This window comes from Triticum urartu, chromosome 4A (genome assembly GCF_056163025.1).
Source record: "Triticum urartu cultivar PI428250 chromosome 4A, HENAU_Tu73, whole genome shotgun sequence".
Lineage (NCBI taxonomy): Eukaryota > Viridiplantae > Streptophyta > Magnoliopsida > Poales > Poaceae > Triticum > Triticum urartu.
Genome location: NC_141876.1, coordinates 509,231,799 through 509,245,073, shown reverse-complemented (window position 1 = coordinate 509,245,073; position 13,275 = coordinate 509,231,799). Strand labels below are relative to the sequence as shown.

The 13,275-nt window shown below is 43.2% G+C and overlaps 1 long non-coding RNA gene across 1 annotated transcript; it reads left to right on the top strand.

Annotated features, from left to right (window-relative positions):
* The first annotated feature begins 10,344 nt into the window (after positions 1-10,344).
* On the top strand, positions 10,345-13,056 carry LOC125552449 (uncharacterized). Its single transcript, XR_007303599.2, has 3 exons — positions 10,345-10,997; positions 12,316-12,382; positions 12,799-13,056. It is a non-coding gene; the product is annotated as an uncharacterized LOC125552449 (long non-coding RNA).
* The last annotated feature ends 219 nt before the right edge of the window (positions 13,057-13,275 follow it).

Below are 13,275 nucleotides of genomic sequence, written 5' to 3'. Positions count from 1 at the left end.
CTAGGGTTTGAGATGAGATGGTGCTGGTGAAGGTGTTGATGGAAATTGACCCCCTCCCGATGAGAGGATCGTTGGTGATGACGACGGTGATGATTTCTCCCTCTCGGAGGGAAGTTTCCCCGACAAAACAGCTCTGCCGGAGCCCTAGATTGGTTCCGCCAAGGTTCCACCTCGTGGCAGCGGAGTTTCTTCCCGTGCGCTTGCTTATTATTTTTTCTCTGACGAAAGACTCCATATAGCCAAATATGGGCATCGGAGGGCCACCAGGGGGCCCACGAGGCAGGGGGCGCGCCCCCACCCTCGTGGCTGGTGGGTGGCCCCCCTCCGGTACTTCTTGCACCCAATATTTTTTATATATTCTGAGAAGTGCTCCCGTGGAGTTTTAGGACTTTTGGAGATGTGCAGAATAGGTCTCTAATATTTGCTCCTTTTCCAGCCCAGAATTCTAGCTGCCGACATTCCCCCTCTTCATGTAAACCTTGTAAAATAAGAGAGAATAGGCATAAGTATTGTGACATAATGTGTAATAACAGTTCATAATGCAATAAATATCGATATAAAAGCATGATGCAAAATGGGTGTATCAACTCCCCCAAGCTTAGACCTCGCTTGTCCTCAAGCGAAAGCCGAAATCGAAAAATATGTCCACATGTTTAGAGATAGAGGTGTCGATAAAAATAAAATACGGACATGAGGGCATCATGATCATTCTTAGAACATCAGCATATATATATATATTGTCATATGATCTCTTATGCTAAAGTAACAATTCAATCACAATTTCAGGTATGAATCATAAACTTCATTGAAAACTAACAAACTCTAATCTCAGTCATTGAGGCAATTGCAATTTATCATAACATAGGAAAGAGTCAATATAAGAGCTTTTCAGCAAGTCCACATACTCAACTATCATTTAGTCTTTCACAATTTCTAACACACACGCAATATTTATGGGTATGGAGTTTTAATCGGACGCAGAGAAAGATAGGGGCTTATAGTTTTGCGTCCCAACGTTTTACCTCAAGGGTAATGTCAACAATAATATCTCATGCAGACTCACATCCAATTAGCTATATGTATCTGGATCTTTCCAACACATTTTGCTTGCCAAAGGATAAAATGTAAAAATGAAAGGTGAAGATCACCATGACTCTTATGTAAGGTAGAAGATAAAAGTAAAAGATAGGCCCTTCGCAGAGGGAAGCAGAGGTTGCCATGCGCTTTTATGGTTGGATGCACAAAATCTTAATGCAAAAGAACGTCACTTTATATTGCCACTTGTGATATGGACCTTTATTATGCAGTCCGTCACTTTTATTTCTTCGATATCACAATATCGTATAAAGCTTATTTTCTCCACATTAATAAGTCATACATATTTAGAAGGCAATTTTTATTGCATGCGCCGATGACAACTTACTTGAAGGATCTTACTCAATCCATAGGTAGGTATGGTGGACTCTCATGGCAAAACTGGGTTTAAGGATATTTGGAAGCACAAGTAGTATTTCTACTTGGTGCAAAGAACTTGGCTAGCATGAGAGGGAAAGGCAAGCTCAAAATGTTGGATGATCCATGACAATATAATTTATCTCAGATGTAAGAAAACATAACCCATTACGTTGTCTTCCTTGTCCAACATCAACTTTTTAGCATATCATATTTTAATGAGTGCTCACAATCATAAAAGATGTCCAAGATAGTGTATTTATATGTGAATACCTATCTTTGTTTATTACTTCCTATTAATTGCAATGATGACCAAAACTATGTTTGTCAACTCTCAACAACTTCCATTCATCATACTCTTTATATGTGAGCTCATTACTCTCCATAAGATCCATATGATATCTTTATTTCTTTTTATTCTTTCTCTTTTATTTTATTCCCTCAAGATCATAGCAAGACAATCAAGCCCTTGACTCAACACTAATCTTTATTATATATAGCTCACGGACTCGATTACATATAAGGATCATAAAGCAAAACTCACAACTAGATCATACTAAAACTTTATTCTACTAGATCAAGATATTATCAAAAGGATCAAACTAAGAAAAACTGTAAAGATAAAAAGTGATGGTGATACGATACCGGGGCACTCCCCCAAGCTTGGTAGTTGCCAAGGGGAGTGCCCATACCCATTGTTTATGTTTCCTTCCTCGGAGGTGGTGATGAAGGAGTTGTTGATGATGTAGGCTTGTCGTCCATCTTCCAAGGCATAGGCTCACCATCATAGAAGGATAATCGAGTCTCTGGAATCCTCAAATCTGCATCTAAACTCATCCTCTTGAATCTATATTCATACTCACAGTTTTGGTTTTGCAGGTCATAGATCTGGGCTTGGAGGCGCTCGGTTTTCTCATGAAGCTTGAAGATGGCCTCCCCAATGTCCTTGGCGTCCAGCTTGTCGTTGTTGGTGAACCCCGTGATCATTATGTGATTGGAGTCGAGTCCACGCTCCACCATCTCCTGACACTTGAAAACTTGTTGCTCCATCGCCTCGAGCCTTGTCTCCACGCTTCCGGTCCTCCTTGGTCCCTCCACATCGCGGATGTGCAACAACCCCTCACGCATCTCAATGGTTTGAGGGTGTTGTAGCACCTCCGCGAGGTAGGGGTTGATGACCTTCTCGAAGAACTTGTCCTTGGGGGCACTTGAAGACGCCGTGGCGATCTAGATCTGTCAGAAAAATAGCTCGAAACAAAGACAAGAGATATTTGCATGATACGGTGGTCAAAACCTTCAGGAGATTATATAATGAATTTTTACCAACCAAAAGAAGTATCGTGCAAGAAAACGAAGTCCGGAGAGTGCACGAGGTGCCCACGAGGCAGGGGGCGCACCCTCCACCCTCATGGAAGCCTCGTGTCCTTTCCGGTCTGCTTCTTATTTTCCTATTTTCTTAAATATTCCAAAATGGAGAAAAATTGCCATTAGAACTGTTTTGGAGTCGGTTTACTTACCGTACCACGTACCTATTCCTTTTCGGAGTTTGAAACGTTCTGGAAAGTATCCCTTATGTATTCCTCCGGGGTTACGGTTTCAATAATATTGGTTTCAACATTTATGGGATTACCTGAGATATAATTTTTGATTCTTTGACCGTTCACCACCTTCGGATTTGTGCCTTCGAGGTTGTTGATTTTTATGGCACCGGAACAATAGACCTCCTCGATAACGTAAGGACCTTCCCACTTAGAGAGAAGTTTGCCTGCAAAAAATCTTAAACGAGAGTTGTATAACAATACTTAATCACCTACATTGAACTCACGCTTTTGTATCCTTTTATCATGCCATCTTTTAACTTTTTCTTTAAACAACTTGGCATTTTCATAAGCCTGGGTTCTCCATTCATCAAGTGAGCTAATGTCAAAAAGCCTCTTCTCACCAGCAAGTTTGAAGTCATAGTTGAGCTCTTTAATAGCCCAATATGCCTTATGTTCTAATTCAAGAGGTAAGTGACATGCTTTACCATAAACCATTTTAGACGGAGACATACCCATAGGATTTTTATATGCAATTCTATATGCCCATAATGCATCATCAAGTTTCTTGGACCAATTCTTTCTAGATCTATTAACAGTCTTTTGCAAAATTAATTTGAGCTCTTTATTACTCAATTCTACTTGACCACTAGACTGCGGGTGATAAGGAGATGCAATTCTATGATTAACATCATACTTAGCAAGCATTTTACGAAAGGCACCATGAATAAAATGTGAACCACCATCAGTCATTAAATATCTAGGGACTCCAAACCTCGGGAAAATAACTTCTTTAAGCATCTTAATAGAGGTGTTATGATCAGCACTACTAGTTGGAATAGCTTCTACCCACTTAGTAACGTAATCAACATCAACTAAAATATGTGTATACCCATTAGAGGAAGGAAAAGGTCCCATATAATCAAAGCCCCAAACATCAAATGGTTCAATAACAAGTGAATAATTCATAGGCATTTCTTGACGTCTACTAATATTACCAATTCTTTGACATTCATCACAAGACAAGACAAACTTACGGGCATCCTTGAAGAGAGTAGGCCAATAAAAACCGGATTGCAATACCTTATGCGCAGTTCTATCTCCAGCGTGGTGCCCTCCATAAGCCTCGGAGTGACACTTGCGTAGGATCTGTTCCTGTTCATGCTCAGGTACACAACGTCTAATAATACCATCTAATCCTTCTTTATAAAGATGTGGATCATCCCAGAAATAATGTCTTAAATCATAGAAAAACTTTTTCTTTTGCTGGTATGTGAAACTAGGTGGTATAAATTTAGCAACAATGTAATTAGCATAATTAGCATACCATGGGGCAGTACGAGAAGCATTTATGATAGCTAATTGTTCACCAGGAAAGCTATCATCAACATGTAGTGGGTTGTCAAGAACATTCTCTAGTCTAGAAAAGTTATCTTCAACGGGGTTCTCAGCTCCCTTTCTATCAATAATATGCAAATCAAATTCTTGTAGTAGGAGAACCCATCTAATAAGTCTAGGTTTAGCATCTTTCTTTTCCATAAGATATTTAATAGCAGCATGATCAGTGTGAATAGTTACTTTAGAATCAACAATATAAGATCTGAACTTATCACATGCAAATACAACTGCTAATAATTCTTTTTCAATAGTAGCATAATTTCTCTGGGCATTGTCTAGAGTTTTACTAGCATATTGAATAACATTCAGCTTCTTATCAACTCTTTGTCCTAGAACAGCCCCTACAGCATAATCACTAGCATCACACATAATTTCAAAGGGTAAATTCCAATCAGGTGGATGAACAATAGGTGCAGAAATCAAGGCTTTCTTAACTATTTCAAATGCTTCTACGCTGTGGCACCCCGGCTCAGAGAAAACCAGAACGCCCCGTATTCCAGCCCAGAGATCGAGGAGAAGTCTTCTGGAATACGGCACTGCTTAGCATAGAACAAACCAGCTTTCTATTATTACACGAATAAGATTACAAGGTCTCCGATATTACAATGAATAACATCAGCACGACGACACTACGCCATCCTCAGTTGCTCTATGCAAGCAGCAGAACAATTCAAAGCAGCGGAATAACTCTAGCAGCGGAAAAACTATTGGCAGCGGAACAACGACGATGGTGGTAAACTCCACTGCATAGGGGCTCTGGCTGGAACGCTTATCCTAGCTCGCAAACACAGGAACAACACCAAACAAGCAAGCAATCCAGGCATGACCTACAAGCTGGCATGACACGCCAGGTCAGTACATTGAATGTACTTGCAAGCTCACAATTAACCAGAAGCATTCAAGACAAACAACAGCATGACAATTACAGGTTAAGCAGGAATTAACATGAGATCATCAGGATAGCATGGCATGAACAACATGAACATAATACTGCCAGAATAATATGAGCATGGCATGAACATATGAATCTGTCGATACTAACATGCAACATGATAACACTACATGCACCAATTATTCTGCTCGGGTTATCTCGCAACCATCACATGCAGCACTTACCAACCTCGGACATCACACGATCATCTCAGGATCAAATCAAGCTTGGTATAAACAATACCGTGGTAATCATTAAATGACCACAGGGAGCTTGATCTTTACCCATGATTCTCGCACAACATCACGAATATCCAACAACTCAGTATCCTCGATACCACGGTGATCATTCTGACGATCACAACCATGACCAACACTTGGTCTCAAACGGTGATCATTCCGGCGATCACAACCATGACCAACACTTAGTCTCAAACGGTGATCATTCTGGCGATCACAACCATGACCAACACTTGGTCTCAAACGGTGATCATTCTGGCGATCACAACTAACTTATCTCCTCATCGAACCGGGGTTGTCATTAATCAAGTTATTATTAATACTGTTGACTCACGGTGGGACCGACACGAACTGGGCCCTTATCCGTGGGCGCGGCTATCGATAGGTTTAATATACACTCTACAGTGGTAGCACACTGTACCCACACCACGGAACCCATGGCCTCGCACTCCCATTTAGGTGGACCAACGGCGTTCCGACAAAACCGATCTACTGCCGTGACACTCTCCCGGCCACTCCGACCCACTCCCAACTGGGCTAGTCCTGGGTGGCCCCGTGTCTACCAAAGACACCCCGACCACCGTCATGGTCAAACATCCCTCACTGGGACCGGATCCATAAAAATAAAAACAACGGGCACACAAGGTTATGTCCGCCTACCTGATCAGGGTAAGCACGCCCATAACCTTCCCTCGTGGGAGGCACCGGCGAGATGCACAACAATAGACCCAGTTAGGACCTTACCCATACGGTAAGTGTGGTTGCACTGGTCAGTTTCGATCTGGCGGCACCATGACTCAGCCAACAGTTGTTCAAGTTCAATTAAATCCGGTTAAACTTGAATGCAATATGCTGAGCCATGATAAAATAACATGATGCAATGATAATGCATGAGCATAAGCACGTGATGCAACATAACTGTCCATCATATTAACTATGAAATAATCTCCAACTGAACATGGCATAATGACGAGCATAAATATTACAAGTGCAACCCTACTCATAGTATAACATAACATGAACACTAGCATCAACCATAAATAACATGCAAGAACTTATCAATAACATCACCGAGTAACACTTAACCAACTAACAGCAATAGAACAATGCCTATTAACAGTACTCGGTAACCAATGTTAGTCATGCACCGAAGAGGATGACCAACCCAACATGTACTACTATCAAGCATGGCAATATGAGAGTAATACTAGCAACTAGTAGGGCATGATAACCAGGTGCATAACAACATAGCAAACAAGTAAGTACAATCCCGGAAGCATTTCCGAAACAGCGATAACCATATTTTAAACAAGCAATCATTTAATACATATTCAAGTTGAAAACTATGGCTACTGCATGACTATCATGCAAGTGGGTTGTGGCTTGCCTGGGGGTGAAGAAGGCACCGGGAACAAGTGCGGTGAAGCCGTGGAAAGATTTGCGGGAAACAATTCTCTCTCGGAGGGGCTGTTTACGTGCAAGGGCAAAAAAGGTCATTTTCACAGTGTCAAACCAAAGTGAAAATGAAACCAACAGAACGGGCTCGACGAGACGAAGAAGTGGGCTTTGGATTCACCTCATTTGGAGTTACGATTGAAAAGTTATGAGGAGTTGAAGATGAGGGACCTATCGGTGAAACTTTTTCAACAAACAGGCCCCTGGTGGATAAACAGAAAGCGCCTTCTCTGAAAATACGTTTCCCAGAGAGGAAAACGCTTTCTTGCCCGAAGAAGAAATGCAATACGTCTTCGATAAGGGAAAGCGAACTCCCAGGAGTACGTTTCCACTTATCCACGTTGGCAAACGCGGGGCCGGGCCTTGAGCAGCTGACAGAGGGGGCCCGCGCGCAGGGGGAGGGGGCCAGCTGGGCATCGTCTTCCTGCTCGCTGCTCCCCCGATGGGAAGCAGAGGAGCAGAGGCAGAGGAGAGGCCGGCGATGGCCCGGGCAGCTCCGGCAGTCCCTGGCCAAGCCGAGGCCACCGACGGGCGCGGGAGGAACGGACGCACCCGTCCCCAAGGTCATCCGGCACCGAGGAGGGGCGGGACGACCGCAAGGAGAGGGGAACAGAGGCGGCTCCGGCGGCGGTTGAACTTGAAGACGGCGTCTTCTGCTACTCCGGCGAGGGGGCGAGGGGTGGAAGAGGTTCGCCGGGGTCTGGGTAGGCTTCTGGTGGTGAAGAGATGGAGGGAGTGGCATCGACTCGCTCGGATTTGAGCGGAGCCGAACGACGGCCATGGTGGCAATGAAGGTCGAGGAGGGGCTCTGGTGCTCTGGGAAGTGGACGGGGAGGGGGAGTGGAGTGCAGGGAGGCCAGTGGTGAGGTCGAGAGGCCTCGGGGACGGCTTAAATAGCCGCGGGCGACGAGGCCGAGCTGTCACCGCCGCGAACGCGTGTCCGGCGCCACGGACGCGTGCCCACGCGCTCGAGCTCGGGGGTAGGAGACGAGGGAGGTGCAATGGAGGTCTCACGGGGCAGGGGAGGCCAAGGGAGAAGCAGAGGAAGAAGCCGAGCGCCATTAAAGCTCGGTCGACACTGTGTGCTTGTGGACGCGCGGCGGCATGCGTCGGTGAGGAAGCGGATGAAGGGGGAGAGGGGTCCAGGTGATCGGCGACGACGAGAGGAAGACAATGGACATGCTCACGCGCGCTAAGACGACGAGGGGGAAGCGGACGAAGTAAAAACGACGCTGGACGCGGCCACTGCCCACAGAGCGCATGCACAGGCACGCCATTGTCGTGGTCACCATGTGAATGAGGGCGTTCAATGCTCAACAACACCCAAAATGTTGTTTAGTAGTTATTCCTTCCAAAGTAGGCTGTAACTGTGGTGGTAGATTGGCTAAAAGTGACACGGTTAAAAGGCAGTTAACACGTGAAGTTTACTGCAGTAAACTTGATCGTGTACTCCTGCTCAACAGAGACTTGATTGAGGTCAATGTAGTTGTCTGGTAGATTGAGGTAAATAAGGACTTACATCATGGTAATTCTGAGAAGAATTGGACCACTTATTAATATAGTTGCTTTACAACTAAGTAATCTGGTCCAGAATGAAGATCATGATGATGCTCTCAAATGAAGGAGCCACTTGATCTGAACTTTGGCAAGGCAGGTTTATTTGGCCATATGAAGATGCTGCAAAAGGTTTCATACCAATTGGATAAACCAAAGTGATACTTCCTTCACAAACATTTCCACTGACCAGAAACTTGCAAAAATTCTAGAGGACAAATAGCTTGATGAAACATGCCCAAAATGGGTGGAGGTAGGTTATATGGATAAAAGAAGGCCTAGAAAAATTGGCAGCCATAATGGAGCAAGATACAATATACTTGATTCACAAACTGAAATTTTAGACAGAATCAAAGAATTGATGGTGAGCTCACATGGAGGCATGACATGAGGTCTACTTCGGTGGAGGGTGATGATACGGTTATATGAAGGGCCATGCAAAATTGCAGCTCATTTGGATATGCCTAGCTTGTACTTCCTTCACAACCACTTCCCTCATATAGGAGCTTTGGAAAATCATGATTAAATAATTACTAGGCAAATGAGGTTGCACTTTGGCATGTGGCAATGATATGGACAGGAAAAGGTGTCCAAGGAGTTTGAGGTCAATTGGGAAAAGATAAATGGCACTTGCTTCACATTCTGCCATTTTAGGCAGAATAGGAAATGAATTATTTGAGCATGATGGGGAACATGGCAAATGAAATATTTTGCCATATTTGAGAAAGATGTACCCAAAAAATTTATGAGAATTACTTGAAAATTTTAGGAGTGATGGAAATAAAGGTTGCTTCACAACCTAGGGCAAATTGGGTTATTCCTTTAATAGAAAAGGAATATCCTCAATAAGAAAGAATATTGGGATTTGGGCTAGGATGAAAATGACAGGGTCTAGTGAAGGATTTGGGAATGACAAGCCACTCTGGAAGCAAAGAAGAGGGCATCTTCTTCAGTTTCCAGACCACAAAGCCACGGAAAAAGAAAACTCAAGCAAAAACCTCAAAAAAATAAAAGAAAAAGAAAGGGCCAAAAATCAGGCTGTCACAAACCTTACCCCCTTAAAGAAATCTCGTCCTCGAGATTTGGTTGCTTAGGGAACAAGTATGAAAATACTGACTTAAGGAAACCATTTTCAACTCGGGTATCCTTTTTCTTATTTTTGTTCCCACTAAATTTTTATCTGTCTGGCCCTGGGGTGGTTTGCTTTAATATACCCATATTCTGACAGATCTTACCTTGCTTGTTCATGCTTATACAGACTCCAGTTTCTTTTTAGATCTGCTGACTTAACTGACTGTGATAGATTCTCACGACTGAAATATATGTCGGCTCACAAATCCAAGAGTGATTTCCGCTGGGTGTGTCATCCGGCACTGACAATCTTTCATGAAGTAGTGATCAGATTTTCCTAGTGGACACCCAAGCTCTAACTCCTTGCATTGGGTTTCTCCACTAAATGCAGGTCCTTCGGGTTCCAAACAGTGAATTGGGTCATAACCGTTTTCCTGACAGATTCTGGCTTATCGCGGAAGTTTCGGAATCATCTTAATTGGTTCCACTGTCTTGAGTATCGGATCCGTATCAAATATTTGATTATTGCCTGTCGTGGCTAACATAAGAGTTTGACCTGTAGGAAAATAACTGTAGACTTGACTGGCCGCGGTTCTGCACCACGCGGGTCTTGCAACTACACCACGAACCCCTCTATAGCTACGCATGTGCTCCAACGAAATAACCATGCGTTGCTGATGAAGCCCCACTTCCCACGATTATCTTTTCCACAACCAGTTCCCTACGAATAAGTACATAGATTAAGTAACTTCCCCTTCAACTCGTCCTGAGATCATCCCTCACCGCTATTAACAAGTGCACGCCGCCGCCGCCGCCAGATCACACCACGCCGCCGCTGCCGCCCCCATATCATACCACGCAGCCGTTCATGACTTCCGGTAAGCCCCGATCCGGATTCCCTCGGTTCCCATATCACACGACGACGCCGCCGCCGCCGTCACCATATCACACCACGCCGCCGCTGTCGTGCAGCCATTCATGAGTTCGGGCAAACCCGATTTGGATTCCCTTGGATCCCCTCCGTCCTCCACACTTGGGCCGCCACAAGCCCCGCGACGCCGTCGCGGTGGATTTTGCCATCACTCCGCACTGACCAGGGATGAACGCCCCTGCATCGCCGACCACGGATGGACACCATGCTTCTTCTACATCTCCAGAGCAGCCGCCATTTTCTTCGGTTATTTAGGTGTTTCAATCTCTCGTACTACTTTCAATTTCTTGATTTATTTGATCTGTCCTTTCTTCGTTGAATCTCTGCCCGCGTCGGCCGTTCCTCAACTACAGCCACTCTTTCCAGAGTAAGATGCCATAGGTTCCAGTCAACCCCCGCCTCGCCTGTATGCATCCCCCTCAATGAAGGTAACTGATCCCTTTTCCCAAAGTAAACTGCATGTACCCCCGATTTCTACAACATTATTGACACTTCGGTGCTCCTAGATGTTTTTGCAAATTCGAGCATCCCCTTTAGCTCATGCGTGACTTAATTAATTTTGGATTGACGAGTATGTCCATCTATACTGATTCCAGTAAATTCATAAATATTAGTACTGCCATGGTTAATTTTTGGCTAGTGTTCCTCTAATTAGTCCTCTAGAGTACAAATTTATACGCAAACCTGGATGATTGTTTTTTATGTCAACTGTATGCAACATTTGGGCCTGATTAGGGGTGTAGCTAAGTGTTTTTAAGCAATTCGGGAGGAGCGGACCCTACCTTGATATTAACATTAAATAGAGTCAAGCTCCGGGCAGAGCTTGTGTTACATTCAGCCCATTCAACTGTTGTGCACAAGCAGAAACAATGGGAAGTCAGGTACGGAAAACATGATACAAAATAATGGGAAAAATAAGTAGAACTAGGACTGAACTAGCTTGCCAATCTCCTTATCATTTCTGATTGATCTAAGCTCTTTCTTTTTTGCTCTGCACGCCCAGATTTTCACCAGCTCCGCACATTGATATACAACGATTTCTGTAGGGACTCTAATGTTGTCTAACACTGTCCGGTTCCGAGCCGGCCAAACAGTCTATATAATAGAAATAATCATCATATCCCATGGCTCTTTGTTTATGTTGAGGAAGCTGCTTCCTGAAGTTGCAAAAGATGTCGATTAGATCCGAAATTCCCCTAAACTGTTTATGTTGAGGAAGTAGCTGAATTGTTGTTTGGTCATAGAAACAAGGGTGGTTGTGCAACATCAATTTATTTATTTGGAAAAACCATTCCTGGTCCATGAGGCAGTAAGATTTTTAATTTCCCTACTCTCACAATGCTGCACGATTTGTGTTCATGTCTTCCCATGAAGTTGCCTATTTCAGCTAAGAGGTGTTCGCTTCTTCCCAAAGATGACCTTCCCATCTTAACAATCTAGATTTTGTTCGCTCTTCATCATGCATATTTACATTGAAATGGTGCGGCATTCTAGCAGCAACGTGTCGTGGTAGGGCACGGCAACGGCTGTTCACGCCTGCAGCAAGTCCTCTAGGTCCATCACGTTACATATTTCTACAGTTCACGTATTGACCACATCTTTGGCACAATATCTCTATTGGATCGACCTTACTTTATGGCTCTGTAAATTATATGTTATCTATCATGTTATGTTGTCCTTAAATATTTAGAATCTGTAGTTCATAATCTAAAAGAACAAAGCTAGCGAAAGTTAATTTTCCCTCAGATTTGCAGAATACTGAACATGACCTTGGATGCTTAGACTGTGGTGGCAGCGGCAACATTCAGGACAGGTAATGAATTGATACACCAATTACTCTATTATGGTGTCCGTACATATCTCTTCAACCATAAAAACTGCACATCTTGTATTGTAATTGAAACTTATGATATCTGGTACCAAACTAACACAATGCATGCACATGTAGACAGTGAATGACTAATGATCAGCCTATCTTCTTAGTTTGTTGTCAGTTCTATTTTGTGCAATAATAATACGGTGCACATTGTATCAGGTCATTCATTCGATATACAACGTGAAAAATTGCTGATGATTTAGAACATGCCACTTAATATATGCAACATGATCAATTGTTGCATGGCCATCAACCTTTGTATGCCGCTCCTCTAAATTTTACTGCCTTTTTTAACTTGATTATGACTACCTTAATTTACTGATCTCATTTCCTTGTTGTTGTTGATCACGAAGATAAATTCATGATGCATGGCTTGGATGCTGATTGCAAGGCCGTGAATGGGCTACTACTAGATAGTTTCGCATTATCTTTTAGAATGTTATTCTTCAGTTCAATGTTTCAAACAATATGTTTTAGAATGTCGGAGATGTTAATTGCAAGGTTGAGAATTAGCCTACTACTAGATTGTTTCACATCTTGTAATCTTTGGATTGTGCTCAATGTAATGCAACAGAATCAATTTAATATATATGAGACCTTTGGGTTTATTATATTGCAGTCTTATGCACTGTCGATATTGACCTAACAATTTTCATGCTATGAAGCAATGCTTCAGCGTTGTAATGACCATTTATGTCCATTTGATATCCAAAAATTGTGGAGTATAGCCACCAACGCATATGAAGGGTTGTTAGGCTCTAAGTCTGTGTGTTACTATCTTACAACACTTATTCGTGTCGTTTACCAACGCAAGTATATACGTTGTTGTA